The sequence below is a fragment of the Melozone crissalis genome, unplaced genomic scaffold (genome assembly GCF_028551555.1).
Source record: "Melozone crissalis strain CALT ecotype California unplaced genomic scaffold, PUWL_Pcris_2 ptg000006l_1, whole genome shotgun sequence".
NCBI classification, from domain to species: Eukaryota; Metazoa; Chordata; class Aves; order Passeriformes; family Passerellidae; genus Melozone; species Melozone crissalis.
In genome coordinates this window covers 48,012,963-48,031,293 of record NW_026535784.1, presented here as the reverse complement: position 1 = coordinate 48,031,293, position 18,331 = coordinate 48,012,963, and the positions used below count along the sequence as shown (strand labels likewise).

The 18,331-nt window shown below is 44.1% G+C and overlaps 1 protein-coding gene across 2 annotated transcripts in view; it reads right to left on the bottom strand.

Moving 5' to 3' along the window:
• GPRIN3 (GPRIN family member 3) overlaps positions 1 to 8,739 on the bottom strand; it is a 33,725-nt gene extending 24,986 nt beyond the window's left edge. Inside the window, exon 1 of one of the 2 annotated variants that reach the window (XM_054295660.1) lies at positions 8,481 to 8,739. The gene's annotated coding sequence lies outside the window, so the exon portion shown is untranslated. Of the gene's footprint in view, positions 1 to 7,997; positions 8,097 to 8,480 lie in introns of those variants that run through there. The other variant, XM_054295661.1, reaches the window with a different exon arrangement.
• Between the last annotated feature and the right edge of the window lie 9,592 nt (positions 8,740 to 18,331).

Here is an 18,331-nt window from a genome sequence, read left to right as displayed (position 1 = left end):
ACAGCTGACTTTGTAGATGGGATACCTGTCCCTATGGACAGCTGGAAACTGAAGCTATTTCATGGAGTTTACTAAAACAGCAGATCTTGTAAGGTAACTGCTTAGCTTGGGCAGAAATCTCGGTCCTCAAACTCATGCAAACCTTCACAGCCTCTTCTAACAGCTTTTAAGAGATACTCCCTAACTATCAACCTCAAAGGCAAGATTAACATTTTTATTGCAATTAACATGGAGAGGCTGTGGTGTGCAGCAGTATTACAGAAAGTTCTGAAATGCCAGCCTTTTGGAGTGGAATAATTCTGTCATCTTGTTTCCACACAGTTCTTCTCAAGACTATCATCTTTCTGACAAGTATTTTATCACTATTACTTCTACCCCTTACTACACTCCCCAGCATGCTTATTTTATTCCATAATTTTCTTAATGAGTCATCTCAACCTTAATCTTTCAATTGTGTGAAGTTTTTCATGAAACTGATACTGCAGAGGGAGGAGAGTGACTGTAAGGAAAGTGACCCTTTAGTTTGTTAAACACTGAAGTGTAATTATCCTTCAGCATTTCCTAGCCAAAGGGCTGGCTAAGACTGTTGGGGAGGATGAAACAAGAAAGCCTTTTAAATATGACTGCCTGGCAAAAGATTTTGAGAATATAGAAACTATAAGTGAGATTGAAATGAAAGCAACCTTTGAGATACCTTAGTTGTGACCAGTTGAATGTAATCCCCCCTGGAGGAAACAATTCCCTCTGCAAGCAGGCAGGCCTAAGAGTCAGAGCAGGCCTTGCAGCTTGGCAGATGGGGCCCAAAGAATAAGATTTAGGGTTTAACACATAAACATAGTATGGTAATGTAGTGATTCTTATAGGTTGTGGGGAAATGTTATAAGATATGCATGCTGTAGTAGATTGGTTAATGAGAATCTGCATATTCACACTTAAGATGATTTATTGTATTGTAACGGGAGCTTCGCTCTCTTTTTGCTCTTTCTTTTTCGCGCTCTCTTATCTCTCTTCTCCCTTATCTCTTTGCTCGCTCTCGCGCTCTTCTTCGTGCCCTTTTCTTTCTTTGTCTCTTTGTCTTCCCTCTGCACTTCTTCACCCCCTCCTTACTACAAGCTCTCCGCTCTTAAACCTTTGCTGTTGACTCTCTTACACTTTAAGCCTCTCTTCTCTCGGGCCTGCTCTGAGCTGCGGCTGGCAGCTCCCAGCAGGGCCCTGCACCCACGGCCTTTGCAATAAACTACAAGTTATACGACTTGGCTTCGAAGAGATCTTGTCTCCGTCCGTCCCTACCGTGCGTGACCCCCGTCACTCCAACATAAGACCTCAGCAGCCAGACTGCTTCCAGGAGAGCTGAGCTGGGGAGATTTAGGCGACTTTTACACCTCTCCACTTTCTGAAGTTGGGACCTGGTGGTATCTGACTCATTCCTCAGTGCCCAAAGGCCCCCGGAAGCTTCTCTGAACTGCAGCTCCAGCAGTCTAAGAAAAACAGAGACTGGCTAAAATGCAACAGGGCCCTGTCCACATCACCTTCTTTGCTGGAAAATTTCTTACCTGCTTTGTTATACCAACTTCACAGACTTAACCTGTTATTTGACCCTGTTTTTGGCAAAACTCCACAGAGTCCTGGGGCCTCTGGAAGGGAAGGGACTGTTCTCTGGGCACTCAGCAGACACGCTACTTTCTGGATTAAGATCTCACCGGCAATACATTGAAAGTAAACCACTAGTCCCTGCACTTCAAAACATTTTAACAGTTTCTTTACTAAGACAAAATGACTGCCCACAAATAGAAAATAACTTTCAGCCAGGCTGGCTCTAGGTTAAGGGACTCTGCTCACCCCAAAACTGGCAAACATCACATTTCCCTGACCAGAGAAGCCACGTGCCAGCTCTACCTGCTACCAAGAGGAACACTCATCTCTTCCCAAAATCATGTAAAATCAGATTGGTAAGCAGGCTACTGTTCTTTTCCTTCTCTGTTTCACCCAGGAAAGGAAAAATCCATCCATCTGAAAATTATGCCAAACCACGTAATTTTTTTTCCCCACATAGATGTTCATGAATTGACTCCTGTTTATGCAAATGTAAGGTAAACATCAGATCCTTTGTTATCTCAAACTGGAAATTCCCACTGTTTCCATGATAACATCTTGCCTGATTTTCTCAGCTTTCTAGTGATTATTTCATGCATGTAAAGAGGGGTCCTGGAGTCACCAGAAAATTCCTGAATTAATTCTTCACTGACTCCACTGTCATCATTTGAGATGAGCCATTACTTTTTATAGTATCTTTTTCAGATTAGTCATAATGTAGCATAGTATTCAAGGCTTCTGTTTCAATATGTTGGGTTTTTGCATGAAGAATATTAAAAATAATTGCACATCTTTTTGTTTCGTTTTGCCTTTTTTCTTGTTTGACTTCCCTTTCAAAAACTGAACTTTGTTTGTTTGCACATTAGCATCGCTGGGGAAAAGATTTTCACCGTTAGAATGCAGTCTGGGATTCCAACTGCAGTAGCCAATATTTGTTCAATGTTCTCCAAAAGAAGTAGGAAGGCACATGTGCATATAGACAGCCATCCTGTTCATCCAGATAAAAATGCCAACTGGTGATAATTGCATGATGACTTTGAAGAGCTGACAGTATTAATTATCATCACTGAACTGCAGGAGAATCTCAGGATAGAGGTGTCACTGTGAGAATTCAGGCAAACATTGATTACTTCTCAATATTTTTAGAAACACCCTGTCCATTTAGCAGGAAAAAAAAAACCAAACAAACCCAAAACAAAACAGAAAAAGGGAAAATAAGTTAGAGTTGTTTTTCCAAAGTTGAATGTTTGGTCACTACGTTCTGCTTATATTTGGTGTATGTTTTTTTCAGAAAGTAAGAGCAGTCCTGTTGCAGGCTCTCTTTCCTGCAGTAGTCCCTTCAGTCCTGCCCTATGCTTTAGTTCATGGCTGTAGCTAACTGGAGCACTAACATAACTCTTGCCAGAATCATCCAGACTGCGAAAGCTTCAGGGAACGCTGCTCTTCCCCAGCTTGTGTGTGCATTAATGCACAGGCACACAAATGGGAGGGGGTGTGTTATTACCATGTAACCACAATCAACCCACAGATGATATGAATGCTTTTAAACTTAGCAATGCTACTGCTTCCTGGATCAGGAGGTCACCAGACCACAGTGAAGATTCCTGTCTAGCAATGTGCTCCATACCTGTTTTATCATAGTTGAATTTGACTGTGAGGGTTGCCTGAGAGGGAGATGATAAATATCTCAGAACACATACTTCTTGTGATCTTCTTCTAAAAAACTTCTCCCCCACTCCCTCAGCATAATATTTCTTCTCCAAAGCTAGACAACAGTGATATAAATGAGATTGGAAAATGAATTGCAACCACTTGCCAAGCGATACAAGCTTTCAGCCTCAGCTCAGAGCTGGCCTCCACTATGTTAGCCACAGACATGGCTGTGGCAATGCTGATAGCAAAGATACCAACAATTTAATAGAGCACTGGGTTGTCTCTGTCCCCCTTGATTAACTCCTCATTCTTCTAAAAGAACTACTGTCAGAGGGAGGCAATAAGCAAGCTCAGCTGTTACTACCACGTTCTACTAATGTATAATAAGTACAGTAAAACAATCAGTAGAAGTAGCATGTGTTGCTAACAACTACTCTCGGAGATATCATAGACACAGACACTTTTTCCTGGATAATTGAATAGATACTGTATCTTCCTGGATGTCTGGCCGAAGTTGGCTGTGGTAATAGCTTCCATACCTGCCACCAAGCTTTGTTTCACAGGATCACGGATTTAGAGGCATGGGGGAGAATTTAGAGGCATGGGGGAGATGAGGGGAAAGAATTTAATCTGCCCTCTGTGAACACACCTATAGCACTCTTTTACCACAATGCATGGTAATATTTGTCATTGTTGGCAATCTTCCCTCCACTTAATTATTCTCATCAAGTGCACCACTTGTGCACTTGTCCACTGCTGACAGAGGACAAATAGGTGCAAAATGCTATTATGCTGGTTCACAGTCATTCCTACTTGAGTGCCCACCTTTTTCTTTGCCTTTCTCCCCCTGCACAGCCTGCAGGGAGTTGCAGGTGTTGGCACTGCATTTTCTTCCCTATTTACTCAGCAGCATGCTGACACCTCAACCCTCTAGGATCTGCTGCCAATCTACAAATGTGAGCTCCTAGCCACAGACTCCCAAGAGACAAATAACTCGATGTTAATAAGTAACTGATCATGTGTGATTAAATTTTTAATCAGCACCAGTCTTTGTTCCTATAGAACTGTTACTGAGTTCAAAGTCCATATATATAATAAAAGATATACGTATATCTTTCTATTTTTACTATTTGAAAAGTAAACTGTATTTACATATACCTTCAAAAACTTTTCCTATAAGACAGTAATTTAATTTCATTCAGAATATGTCCAGAACTTGTTTTCCCCTAGTAAAATTATCCATCTTTTTTTTTGTTCTGACTCTCAAGAAGGTGATGTTTACCTATATTAGGTAACATCAGGTCTTAATCCAGGATTGCTCCTAAATCCACAAAGGCAGCAGATTCAGCCTGTATCCTAACTCTGCTTTTAGTGTGGGAGTTATAAATTAAGAAGTGATGTGCTGCTAGGAGCACAATTCTCAGTTAGGAAATTTTGTTCTGCCTGTAGCTGTGAGACTACGAGCAGATTGCTGGTACTCCCACAGCAGTGAGGATTTCACAAACTGGAGGCAGGATGTTGTTCCCCTTAGCTTTGCCTGAGTCTGACAGAGGGAGTTTATGGTATTAAAAATAACAGTGTCAGTAACAGTTTTGGGACCCAAATCTGACAAATTTTACCACTGCCATAGTATCTTGCTAGTGAAATCTGTCTAACCTAGTGCTCTCAGTCTTCAGCAAGCCTCAAAAATACTATCTTCTGTCTGTTTACAATTAATTAACAGCCTGTAGAATTAATTACCAGCCACTATTCTTAATGCTGGGCTTTGTAATTAAGAAATGTGTAATTTTTGGGACCAGCCACCCCAAGGAAACACACACAATATTCTTCTGATTGCAAAAGGAGTTGGAGAAAAGGTGCAACCATGAGAAAGGAAAGCATTTGTTGAAAAAACTCAGAGATATTATCCCAACCTGGGGGACAGAAGGGGAGTTTGAATGGGTGAGGGAAAGATTCCTCTCAGGTAGTAACATTTCAGAATTTCGTATTGGGGAGATACAGAATTGGACAAACAATTGAGAAACAATTCTTAAGATGCTTACACCAGCCTGTAGAAAATTCAGCAGAATTCTGGAGCTCTATTCAATCAGATGTGATATCTGAGCTCTGCGATGATCTTTCAGACTGTTTATATTTAGTGCACCAGTGTGTATACTTCATGAAATCTTATGAATAGGCATTTTCTGAGACTTGTAATAAAAAAATCTTCATGAAATCTCAATAACACTCTTTGTCCTGACATTAAGTTGTTACACAGTCAGAATGTACTGTTCTTAATTTTAACACTTTGAACACAACTAGGTCATTCTAGGCCCTTACTCACAGGCATCATCACATCACTTACTCCATGGGATGGTCTGCATGTAAACACCTTTAGTTTCCACACCTCTTACACCACCCTCCCTCCTTCACTGTGTATTAAGCTCAAAGACAGGGCAAGTCAAGGTGGCTACAAACACACAACCCCCAAACAAAAATAAAAACAACCTCAACCCTAACAAAAAAATTAATTTCAAAGAACTTTGTTTTGTACCATCTCCCACAGAAGGTGCCTTCAGACTACTCAATCTCATAATTTTTTTGAGATTCAAGATGCTACCTATGTGCTGCTGGAAAAAATTACAATATTCTGTCAAAGCCATCTAACCTCTGGCCCATACTCTCAGATACTGTGCTTTCTAGAGAGCTGCAGTCCCGGCTTAAGCACACTTCAGAGCAAGTAAAACTCACGACGTTCAGGTTAAAGACTCTCAAAATAATGACATTGTGTATGTCAGCCTAGACACCAGAGCCAGGGGTGGGATTTACAGCTCTTTAAGACAGGAAAGCAATTCTCTCTTTCTCTCACCAACACTTGGAGGCACAGCTGAACAAAAGCAGTTACAAAAGCAATTCACTGTAATGGGCACTCTCAGTTTGCAGTTTATACATTACTCAGTGTAACTTCTTAGTACCTTTTACTCCAAGAGACCTTAAACTTATTTGAAGTTGGCTGGGTAGAAGACAGACCTTTAGGAGGGAGATCCTGGGAAAAGAAGCCCTTCTGACTTCTGGAGGACACCAGAGCTCTATTGTGATTCCTGAGCTGCAGACACAGAAGTGAGGTGAACTGAGGAGGGAAAAATCTCTAATATAGGCAGACCCAAAGGTATAAATGTAGCAATATTTAATTCAAATGTTCCTGACAACCAGCTTCTGAAAAAACCTTGGCTTCCAAAGAAGTGCAGAGATCACTGCCTGTAACTAATGGAACAGAAGTTCCCACCGTGTAGTCGTGGGAAAGAAAAGTTTGTACCACTGGGTGAATAGACAGGGGAATACTGAGCACGAGGTTATTATCTCCACATGTGACATTAACGAGGCCCTTCCTGGAACCCTGCTGCTGTGCAGCACCGGAGGATGGTGGTGCAGGCTCACAGAACAGCAGCCCAGACATTTCTCCTGGGGAGCATCTGCATTCCAGGGAGAGACCAAGGGAGTCAGGTCTATTTATCTCATCAGAGACAATGCTAAGTGGCTATTTAATTACTGCCCTTAAATACTTGAGCAGAGAGAGATGATCTGAAACTAGATAGCTATTTAATCTGACAAGCAAAACATTACAAGATCTAGTAGCTGGAAGATGAAGTCAGAAAAGTTCAAAGGGGAAAAGAGATGCAAACGTTTAACAAAGCGATTAAAAATTGGAGCCAATTATCCAGGAATGTAGTCAATTCCCATCGTTGGAAGTCATTTAATCAAGACTGTTTGAAGAGGCTGGTGGGCCAGACGTTGGAACCACTGGGGAATAGTCTCTGCTTTATATCATGGAAGAGGTTAGGCTACGGGACCATAGTAATGTCTTACGATAAAAAACCCGCCACTAGCATTATTATCTTCCTTGACAAAAAAAGGATGAAGGAATAAAGAATTAATGAAGTCAAGGCCTGTATGGGGCACAGAACACAAGCTGAATGTAGACAACACAAAGCCACAGACCAGGAGCTGACATCATCACTAGTTTTACCACCAACTACAGCAAGAGAAAGAAAAGGCCGTGAGGGATTCGTGCCCAGCCCCAACGCCCCGAGCCAGGCAAGGGACATCACTTGGCCAGTCCTCTCGGCGCGATGCTCCCCGACCGTGACACCCCAGCCCGCAACCCCCGCGGACCCTCCCGCTCTCGGCCGAGAGCCGCCACAGCACCACGGTCTGGGAGCCGCGGGCTCCTTTGACAAGCACCCGGGGGTACCGAGCTCAGCCTCACCGCCCGGCTTCGGCCCGGGGGCGCCCCTTGGCCCCGATCCGCGCTCCGGGCGGCGGCCGGGGGGCATCCTCCGCGCTCCTGCGGCACCGCGGGCTCGCTGCCTTGGCGACCGCGCCGCGCATCCCCCGGCCCGTCCCGGCGGCGGGGGGCACCTCAGCAATATTTCCCGCCACCTTTTCATTTCTTTGCTTAAGTTTTCCGCACTCCCGGACCACGCCTGAGCCCAAGTCGCTTCCAAGCGCCGGTAGAAACGAGCAGAGGATGAGAGAGGCGCCTTCGGGGCCGGCCCGGCCGCTCCCACCCGCGGGTGCCCGCTCGGCGGGGCGGCCGCAGCCCCACTGCCGCGGAGCGGGGCACGGCTCGGCTCGGCCCCTCGGCAGGGCGAGGCACGCCCGCCTCGCCCCGGCACCTGCCCGCACACCCAGCCCGCTGCTCTCCGCTGTGTGCGGGCCGTGTCGGTGCCCTGCCAGCCCGCTCCGCTCCGCTCCGCTCTCCCGCCCCTTACCTCCGCGGCGGTGCCGGGGGAGCCGCGGGCACGCCGCCGCCGCGGGCAGGAATGACCTTGCGGAGAAATCCATCATCCGGGCAGGAAAACAAGCCGCTCCTCGGGCTGTGCGGCGGCGGGAGGAGCGCGGCAGGCAGGCAGGGAGGAGGGCTCCGCTTGGGCGGGGGCAGGACGGAGGCGATCCGTGCCGCCACCGACGAGGGGCACGGGCAGCACGGGCAGCCCAGGCTCCGCCGCCGCCCGCGGAGCTGCGGCTCCGGCCGGCTCGGGGGGCGGGAGCGCCGGGGCTGCGGCGCCGGGCCGGGCTGGGCTCCCCCCGCGGCCGCAGCGGAGCGGGGCAGCTCCCGGGCCCCGCCGGCGGGCAGCGACCGCAGCGGCAGCCCCGGAGCGCTGGCCCCGCAGCGGCGGCAGCCCCGCAACCCCGGCCCCGCAGCCCGCCCCGAGCCCGCCCGAAGCGCACGCAGGGCGCGGACACACACGTACCTGCTGCCAAGGAGACATTTCCCGCTGGCGCCAGCCCCACCCCGGGCCTCTCCTGGCACTGATAGCGCGGGAGCTGGCGGCTCCTGTCCTCCATCAGGGCTGAGCAGGGTCCCTGGCAGCCCCCCGGGAGCCGCTCTGTGTTGCCACCTCTTCTAGCCGGCTTCTCTCCGGCTCCTAAGCCAAAACTGAGCTGCTTCACGGCAGCAGAGCCAGGAGCTGACGCCTCACACCCGGCAGCTCCATCCACCTGTGCCAGCCGTGCATTGTGCGCGGGGAGGCGTTCGGGCAGCCCGCAGCAGCTCCCGAGCCCTCTGCTCGCGGGTGGAGGCACAGGTTAGCGCCGGGAATCGCAGCGCATGCAAATGCGCTCCGACCCCTGTCACGCTTTCAGTTTGGGTGGTTGTTTTTGATAGGCAGATGTGGCTTCCTGTGTGAAGCACTGCCCTGTTTGCCTGGGGAAAAAAAAAAAATGAAATAGTGGAGTCAAGCGAAAAAGAGGTTTTGGTTTGGAAGTCTTAATTATCCGGAAATCTTTGATCTAATTTCGGTTTATTCCCACCACAGTGGAATTTTATCTCTCTCTGCTGCAATCACAGGAAATGGTTCTGCAGTGCCCGGAGACTCAAGTCAAGTACAGGTTTTCAACCGGGAAGGTTTTCACTCTTCTGCAATCCTTTAGGGATGAATAGGAGCAGGATTTAAAAAAATAACAAAAACAAGCCAAAACTGTCGGACAAGCTGTGAAGAAAGCTCTGTTACAATATTAAAAAAAAAAAAAGAACAGGGTATCTAAAAATAATTTTTATCCCTAAACCTTGTAGGCATCAGTGAATCATATTTCCTTGATCCTTATGAATGGACCTATATTTTATTTACTGCTTTAACAAACACCCTCCGCCTCAGTTATTGATCCTAAATCTCCTTGACTCAAGAGTTAAGTGATCATGAAAAACACCTTATATTTCCTACCATAGCAAATATAATTTCTTTCCCCACAGCAGCCACTGAGATCAGCTTATATTTGTGTAGTAGCCATTCATGAATGTGGCTTTCTGACAGCTATTTAAGCATGAAAAATTCAAGAGATGTTTTCAACGTTCACCTACAATAACTACTTTTTCCCATATGCCAAAGCCAATCCAGCAATGCTCTTAAAGCCTGAACAGCCCAAGCATCCATCACTGCAAGGAGATTGGAGAGAGCATCACACTTTATCAGGAAAAGATTTACAACACTAGCACATCCAAGGCTTCCCAGTAGCTCTTCTTTAGTTTGTTCTCTTCACAATTTTGTTACTTTTTTTGGTGCTCTGGAGGGCTGAACAAAGCCTGGTCCTCCCTGTGCCCACATCTGAATCAGGAATACAAGGTCAGCTTGGCAAACTGAGTCGTGTTCAACTCCTCTTCATTATTCTGCTAAATGAACTATTTTTAAAGAAACATTGCCAAACTTCCTAGAATTAATCCTCCTGCCATTAACATTACTAAAGGGGAACTTCCCTTTTTTTGATAAAGAAGGAAAAAGGCTGGATGATGCAATTTCCTTTTGTCAGCAATCACACTTTTATGAGGAGATAGCTGTCGGCACTTACAGGCCTTGCAGCTGCAAGGACTTTGTGGGACCTCACAGGCTACTCAGCAGGGGAAAATTACAATTAGTCTTGTTTTCATAAACCTTCCTAAGCCTGGGACTCCTTATCTGGAATCCTGAGAGACCTTTCTGTTGACAATTCAGCCTTGAAAGTCACAGTAAGAAGAGTTATATGCATTCAGCTGGAAAGACTAGGGAGCTTTTCTATGGGCTGTTGTGTCTGAAGCACCTTCAGAGCATGTGGAGGACTCAGTCCCAGAACCTGTGGGAAATTTGCATTCTGAGGTAAAAAAGAGAGGAAATGGGACCTTTTTTTGCTCCAAGTCCCTGCATGTTCATTCACCTCATAACTAGTGTTCATGTGTTTTCCTGCTGAGTTCAGATAAACCTTTCTTCTGTCTGTGAAGAGGTGTTAAAGAGACTCTGGTCATTGCAGAAGCTGGTTGAGATGATGCACTTTGGGCATGGCCTCTTTGTTTATGAATTCTCTCATACCTGTTTTTTCCCCTTTACTCTTCCCTAAGCCACAGTCTGCCATGTAATGGCTTCATTTGGGACATTAGGCAATATTGGTTTTAAAGACCTCTAAAGGATTTTCTAAACCCTGTGATGAGCTCTGCAGTCTGCTGGCCACTGTTCCCATTGTCAAGAAAAGTTATCACATCTCACCACATCAATGTGTCACCATATCAATGCAAACTAAAGATTTAGATAATTTTGATTTATTTATCTGAATGTTTAACTCCCTTAATCACCTGTGAGTCATGGCCAATTTGCTACTACTTATCCATCCTTTTTTCTGCTTCAATCTCCAGCTTATGTGCATTGGGTTTATTTTGACTTTTTGTAGGTCTCAGTACAAAAAGTATTCATACTTAGAACTTTAAATAAAGTCAACATGCTTAAAATTAAGTGTGTGCATAGATCTCAATAATAATGAGAATAATAAAGGAATGCAACCTCTTTAACTTACTAGTATTGTCTGAGATGGAAGCATAAATGTAACTGCAGAGGCTTTATATTTTGATATGTGTTAGACCAGAGCTCAAGGCAACAGGAGCCTGGGTGTTTAGGAGCTGTCACAGTCCAATTAGCCATCAGAATGGCAGCCACACTTCTGCAGTGCCCTTGACTCCTGTCATCTTCAAACTTTATCACTGTCTGGCTAAAAGAAATTCCTTACTGTAGCTCAAAAAATTTCCTTGCTGTTGCTGAAAAAAAAAATTAGATGTGATGATTTATCAAAATGAATAGCGGTATAACATGTTGAGAAGATGAGCATTTGGCCTAAACTAGTGTGGCTTCATTGACTTCAGAAGTGCTAGGCAAATTTGCATTGGTGGGGATTAGGCCTGTTGTTATTGCACTGCTTCTACCATATTTCTTAACATTTTTTGATGAGTTTTGATGACATTAATAACAAATATAGGTTGTGTGGAAACCTCTTTTTTAATGCAGCATCTTTCATGTCTTCTTTAGGCAAAGGAGTTAAGAATACTTCAAAAAGTAAATAGAAGCATAACTTTTCCCCAGCAAAACTTCAGTTCAAGGTAGAGCTGAAAAGGGCAATGAAGAGCAAATTTATGCTGAATACAGTCATTTAACATTTATGCTTTCATGAAGACACTCATAACTTTACTTTCCATTAGTGTGAAAAACAAGTTGAATGGCTGGATGAATATGTTTATTTGGGACCAGGAGCTGAGGCAAAGAAGGTGCAGGTCCTCTGGCGTGATAGCTGCAGTTGACAGCTGTATCATTACAGACAAATGCATCAAGAAAAAACACCCTACCACACACAGGGGGATGTGGTGCATGTGTTCTGTGATCATGCACTTTCTGTCTGACCAGCAGGGCAGAGTAAATACTCATTCCTGGTATTACACAGCATCTCCCTCTCTCTCCACCTCTCACACACCTAATGGGCTGTACCAGGCACCTCACAAATGGATGCACTGTTTGGCCACATAATAACTCTCCTGGATCATTAGACTGGCACTGATAGTACAGTTTATGGCTAGAAATAATGGGTTCTGCTGGTCATAATTAAGAATGTTTCCTTTAAACATTTTGGTCTTTATAAGAATAATAATAGAAGGGATATAAAGAAAACTGCATTGAACAAATAGTATGCCACTGTGAGGGAACACAATATTTGGGATGTTTTTCACAGTGGTCCTAAACCCCTCTGCATCTATGAGCTAACTGCTGTACCTCTGGCACTTATGTCAAATTTCAGTGAAAAATGTGTTAGCATGTGAATTTGTACAGCGTTGTGAAAATGTTTTTGCATCTTGCCATGCACCTCTTGACAGCTTTAGCTTCTGTCTGAGCTGTGAAGGTCCTCATGGGGAACTTCAGCCACCTCAGCAACTCAACCCTCAGCACAGGAGGGGCAGCACAGTAGGACACAGACAATCCTGGACGTCCTTGGGGTACATCAGCTTCTTCATCCAAGTGACAGAGGAGCAGAGGAGAGGTGCTCATGCACCTCCTGCTCACCACCAAGGAGGGGCACACTGGGGATGTGAGGCTCAAAGGCAGCAGTGACAGTGAGGTGGTGGAGTTTGGGGTCCTGGAAGGAGGTAGGAGAGTAAAAAGCAAGTTCGTAACCCTGTACATCAGGACAGCAGATTCTGGCCTTTCCAAAGGGTAGAGTCCCATGGAATAAAGCCCTAGAGGAAAGAGCAGCCCAAGAAAGCTGGTTAATATTCAAGCATCACCTCCTCCAAGCTCAGGAGCAATCTATCCCAAAGAGGAGGAAGGCAGGCAGAATTTCTGGATGAATGAACAGTGAGCTCCCAGACGATCTCAGAGACTAAAAGGAAGCATACAAGGAGATGAAGCAAGGACAGGTAACCTGAGAGGAATAGAGGTACATCATCAGAGCATCCAGGGGTGAAGTTAGGAAAGATAAAGCCCAACTGGAATTTAATCTGTCTAGGAATGTCAAAGACAGCAAGAAGGGCTTCTATGGATACGTAGGTGACAAGAAGAAGACGCATTCATTGCTGAATGAGATGGGAGACCTCTTTACACAGGACGTGGAAAAGGCTGCAAGAATCCCATCCCCTCTTCACCTGCTCTTTACTAGCAAGACTGGCCTTCAGAAATTCCAGGTCCTTGGAACCAGGGGAATCTCTGTGTCAGAGAAGACATAGCATCAGACGAGGATCAGGTTAGACAATATTTAACCAAACTGGACATGCACAAGAAGGTCAGGAAGAAGGACCCAGGTCAGTAAACCACCCTTCAATCCTTGGAAAGTGATGGAGCAGTTAAACTTGGAAACTGTTTCCAGGCACAGGAGGGATCAGGCAGTTGTCCATAGCAGTCAACATGGTTTCACCAAGGGGAAGATGTGCTTGGCCAACTTGATAAACTCCTATGAATGAATGGCTTTGTAGATGAGAACAGTGATTGTTGTCCACCCACACTTTAGGAGGGATTTTGGCACTGACTCCTCTAAGATTCTCATAGTGAACATCAAGTATGAACTGGACAAACAGTGAGCTGGATTGAATAAGAGCTGAACAGAATTGTCCAGAGTGTGGTTATGAGTGGCAAGAAATTTAATTGTAGGCCAGTCACTGGTGATATATCTCAGGGGTGAAGACTGGGTTAATATATTAACAGTATTAAATAACATTAAATAATAGCATATTAAACATTCTCATTTGTGATCTGGATGTTGGTGCACTGTCAGCAGCTTTGCTGGTGGCACAGATCTGGCAGGGTGGCTGACACACCAGAGGGTTGTGCTGCCATCCAGAGACACCTCAGGGGGCTGGAGATATGGGCTGACAGAAAGCATTTCTGAGGCATTTCAGCAAAGGAGGTGCAGGGAGGAGTAACCCCAGGCGTTGGTACACGCTGGGGCTGCCCATCTGACAGGCTGAGAGGGTGACCAAGGACTGACACACCTGCCCAGAGAAGCTGTGGAGTCTCCATCCTTGGAGGCATTCCAAAGCCATTTGGATGTGGTCCCGGGCAGCTGGATCTAGGTGGCCCTGCTTGAACAGGGGTGTTGGACCAGATGGCCTCCAGAGATCCCTCCCAACTGTGATTCTGTGGTTCCTTTGGTTGGATGGGAACTTTTGGCCAATGTGCTGTGACACTTCTGTTTTCACCCTCAGACTCTGAGGAGGACAATTGGGTATGATTCATTTCACATTCTGCTATTCCCATTTAACACATTCTGTGTATTCATTGCTGTGTTCCTACATGTGAAGCAGGCCACACACACACACACAAAAATAACCTTCTCCCTTCTCAACAAATTAAAACAAACTATTTGATGAGTCAGTAATTTATACTGTTTACCTTCCTTTATGTCAACAATCCCAAGACCTGGAACAACACATAATCATAATGATTATAGATATAATGAGCCGATTTATTACGTAGACACCACATGGTATTCTGGTGCATATTCAGCTCTAATGATGTCAAACAATACGACTGGAAAATCTATCTGCTCAGACAACTGCTGCCTACTGGGAACAATAAATTAAGCTAATGCAGTACCAGACACATGGGTTCTCTGGACTCAGTGCTCCATCTCTACCTAAATTATGTATATATCAAAAGCCTTTGACATTTTTAAAATTTCAGGAGAAAAGAAAATCAGTCGGGCATCCTTTTAAGGAGTGGTTGTGAGTGCTGAAGGTAAATGTAAATGAAATACTCTCCCAATCTTGTTCTCTGATATGGAATCACTCTTGCAGTTGTACATTTTCACTGAGCTTAAGAAACTGTTTTTTCTGTTAGCAGGTTAGTTCTTCCTACTTCCTTGGCTGTGCAAAGTGTTATTCCAGAAGGGAACATGCTTTAGCAGGGCTATCACAGCTACTGTCATACCTTTGCATTTCATTGCACGAGACAGAAACTGCTCCTCATGCTACTAAAAGAACCATTCCCTGGACCATTACAAGAGATGTTTATGGCTCACACTTGCCACCTACAACATGTATTTTTATGCTGCTTCATACAAAAGGTGACATGAAAAGCAGATGTGATAGGTGCTGCAAGGTGAGTAGATAAATGATGGATATGGGCAAGTGTGGAGGATAGGTACCACAAACAGTAAAGAGTGGAGATAAAAAGAACTAAAGAGAGCAGAGGCTCTTTTTTAAATATAGAGAATGTCAAAACCCCAAGAGTAAATATATAGACTATAGATCAGTGTAGAATCATAAGTCCAAAACAAAAAAATTCCAGATTGAAATCTCTTGTTCATATGATTTCTAAATATGTCAGTGCTGCATTGGAACAGAAATCTTTACATTAATTCCAGTCAGCTGACAAAATAAAACATCAGGTGTTTCTGTTTCCTGGATATATTCACTAATTTTCCCTAGAATTCCACTGATTACATGGTCTTAACTGTCTGTGATGCAGCTGTGCTTTGTGAATCAACATTCCTGCTTATCCTCTTTAAATTTGCCTGTGCCTACCTGTGTTCTGTGCAAAAATGTCTGACTTACTTTCTTTTGGCCATTCTTCATGTTGTATGTATCATCATAATTTATCTATTAGTCATCTATCATTTTTTTTAGTCTAAAATAAGAAGTCAAACATTTACAGATTATTGCATTTTCATGCATCTAGTGCATCTCATGCCAAGCCATGATTCTAATAACATTATTGGTATCACAAACAGGTAATAACTGCTCTATTTATATGAATACAAAGAAATTATATCTTTGGCTGAAAAAGCTTAGCTGTAGCTAAGAAGCTAGAAGCAGAGCTTGATCTTTTTCAAAAACCTGTTTTGTCTTTTTTTCCCCCTACTTTTCTTACCATACAAGCAATTACCTCCACCTGATCAAACCAACTGATTTTACAGTTCCTCAGTTTAAAGTAGGTCAGGCCCTGTCTTCTGTTTGTCTGGATTACTTTCTGTTTGAACTTTCATGCATGTTGTAAACAGCTCTCCTGGTCACAGAGGCAGCCTCAGCCAGCCCCATGGAAATGGACACAAATGTGCCCAAATGGACACATTGCACCTTCTACGTGGGCTCCTCTGGACCTGGCTTCAGCACAGGGGTTGCTCTGGTTAAGTGCCACTTGAATGGACAAGGTCTGCCTGAGAGCCTCTCCCTCCCTCTTTGTCCTTGTGGCTCTTTCTGCTCGTCTGATTTTCCACTCTGCCTTGGTTCTGCTCCCTTTGCAGCCCTTCCTTGTCACAGGGATCATCCAAACGCTGTTCCCAGCACCAAGAACATCAATCATTCAAGCCAGGACTGAATGATCCACTGGGATATGTGCCGGGCCCATCCTGTAAGATTTCAGCATTTTTATGACCTCTGAACCTAAGGAAAGCATTTTGAGAGAGGCTTTCTGCAGCACAGACCATCACTGTTTCCCACCCCAGTTCTACCAAAACACGTTCATTTTGTATTTTGGTGAATTGCATTAGAGGAAGAAGCATGATTATAGTCATGTGTTTTGTCTGATTATTATTATTTAAAGATGTTTTTTCCTCTGGAGTTTGAAATCTCCCTCCTGATCATGAGCTAGTCAATGTTCAGTGATCCACAGGGAGATTGGGAAGATTCCTGTCTCTCAGCTGCAGAGCAGGAAGACATTTTTTTGTCAGTGCTAAGAAAATGTCAAAAAATTATCTCTGTGCTCAACACACCAGACACTGAAGTTTCTAGGTGACTTCTGGTCTCAGTGGACAGGGCAAATTTCATGGAATAAGTCACAGATGGCAGATGAACAAATGTTTTACTATCCCTTTAAAGTCAACATCCCTTAATATAATTTCAGAAGAACTTGACCTTTTCTTTGAGCTAAAAAATCTTCAGATTCCTGTTAACCAGGGAAAAGGCCAAGGAGAAATAGCTGAAACTAATTCTAATAATTTTATATTATCTTGCCTACTGATAAGATAAGATATTTGAATAGAGCTCAGCATGGTAAAAGAAGGTAAATTTTCCATCTGCATCTAATGTCACATTGCTTTATGACAGAAACTTTGATTAATTAGCAACATTCTAAACTCAGAAACTAATGGTGTGTGAGTTTAGCTTGTCTCTACAAGGTGTTTAACTTAAAAACCACTAAGACTTTTATTTTTAGAATCATAGACTCATTTAGGTTAAAAAAGACATTTAAAATTGCCCAGGCCAAGCATTAACCCAACACTGAGTCACTCCCTCTGTCCTCTCCCTCTAGAACTTGTAGAAGGAGGTGCCTTCTGCTAGTGGAGATGTTCTAACCTGTTCTTCTGAAGACAGTATCAAGGTTTTTCTCAATTGATATTAATCTTCTCACCTGGCCATGAATATAAATGCGCTTTACAGTGCAGCTTACCAGATGGAGTAAGAACCACAACATCCCTCTACTTGATAGCAGGGGAAAGGCTATTTTTGTAGCTGTTCTTTGGAGTGTTTCAGGCATATTTCAGGTAATGGCACAAGAACAAAAAGTATTTTACTTTTGGCTTTGTGAAATAAAGTTAGACACTGCAGCTGACCAAATGACTTCATGGGTTTTGTCCATGGTGTAGCAGTAAGGCAAAAAAATGTCAATTCTTGTTATATACCTGACAAAAACCATCCCCAGCATGTGTAAATTTTATTATATTGGTCTCAAGAAGCATTGTAGAGGTGTAATAGTGGTGAAAATTCCCCAGACTCCAGAAAGATATGATATTTTAGAAAATGCACTGAATACACAAGCCTGTCTCTGTCTTTCATTTAATCCCTTACTACTGTTATTTGCCCTTCTTCTGAGCTGAATATAAAGTGCTACTCTCTGTAGCTAGAGAGTGTTAAGATCAATGCTCTGTGCTTTGCCAGAGATATTAAAAGGCACTTGCTGACACCATCAACAGCACTGAACCTCCACCACCCTAAGAGCAAACCCCCACCCCAAAAACTGTGAAGTAGAAACCAATTACCTAGATGACCATCTGAGAGGCTGGATATTTTAGAATAAATTTGTTAAAGATGCATTCATGGGCTTCAGCACAGTTTGCAGATTAGTCACCAGAACATTCCCAATTGGCACAGAAATGTGAGTGTTGGAGCTGCAGGACTCTGAGTATCTCACTGTGCTTTTGGGTATTGACCAAGGCTGGCTCAAGTACTTTGGGAATGAATTTTTAATTTTTTTTTCTTTTTACAAATATGAGAGAGACAGAAATGGTTCAGTGGTTGGAGCACTGGATTCTAACATGATTTTATATCCATTTGAGCATAACCCCAGATCTCCTTCATGGTGCCAGTCAAACCCTTAGGGCCTTGGTTCTT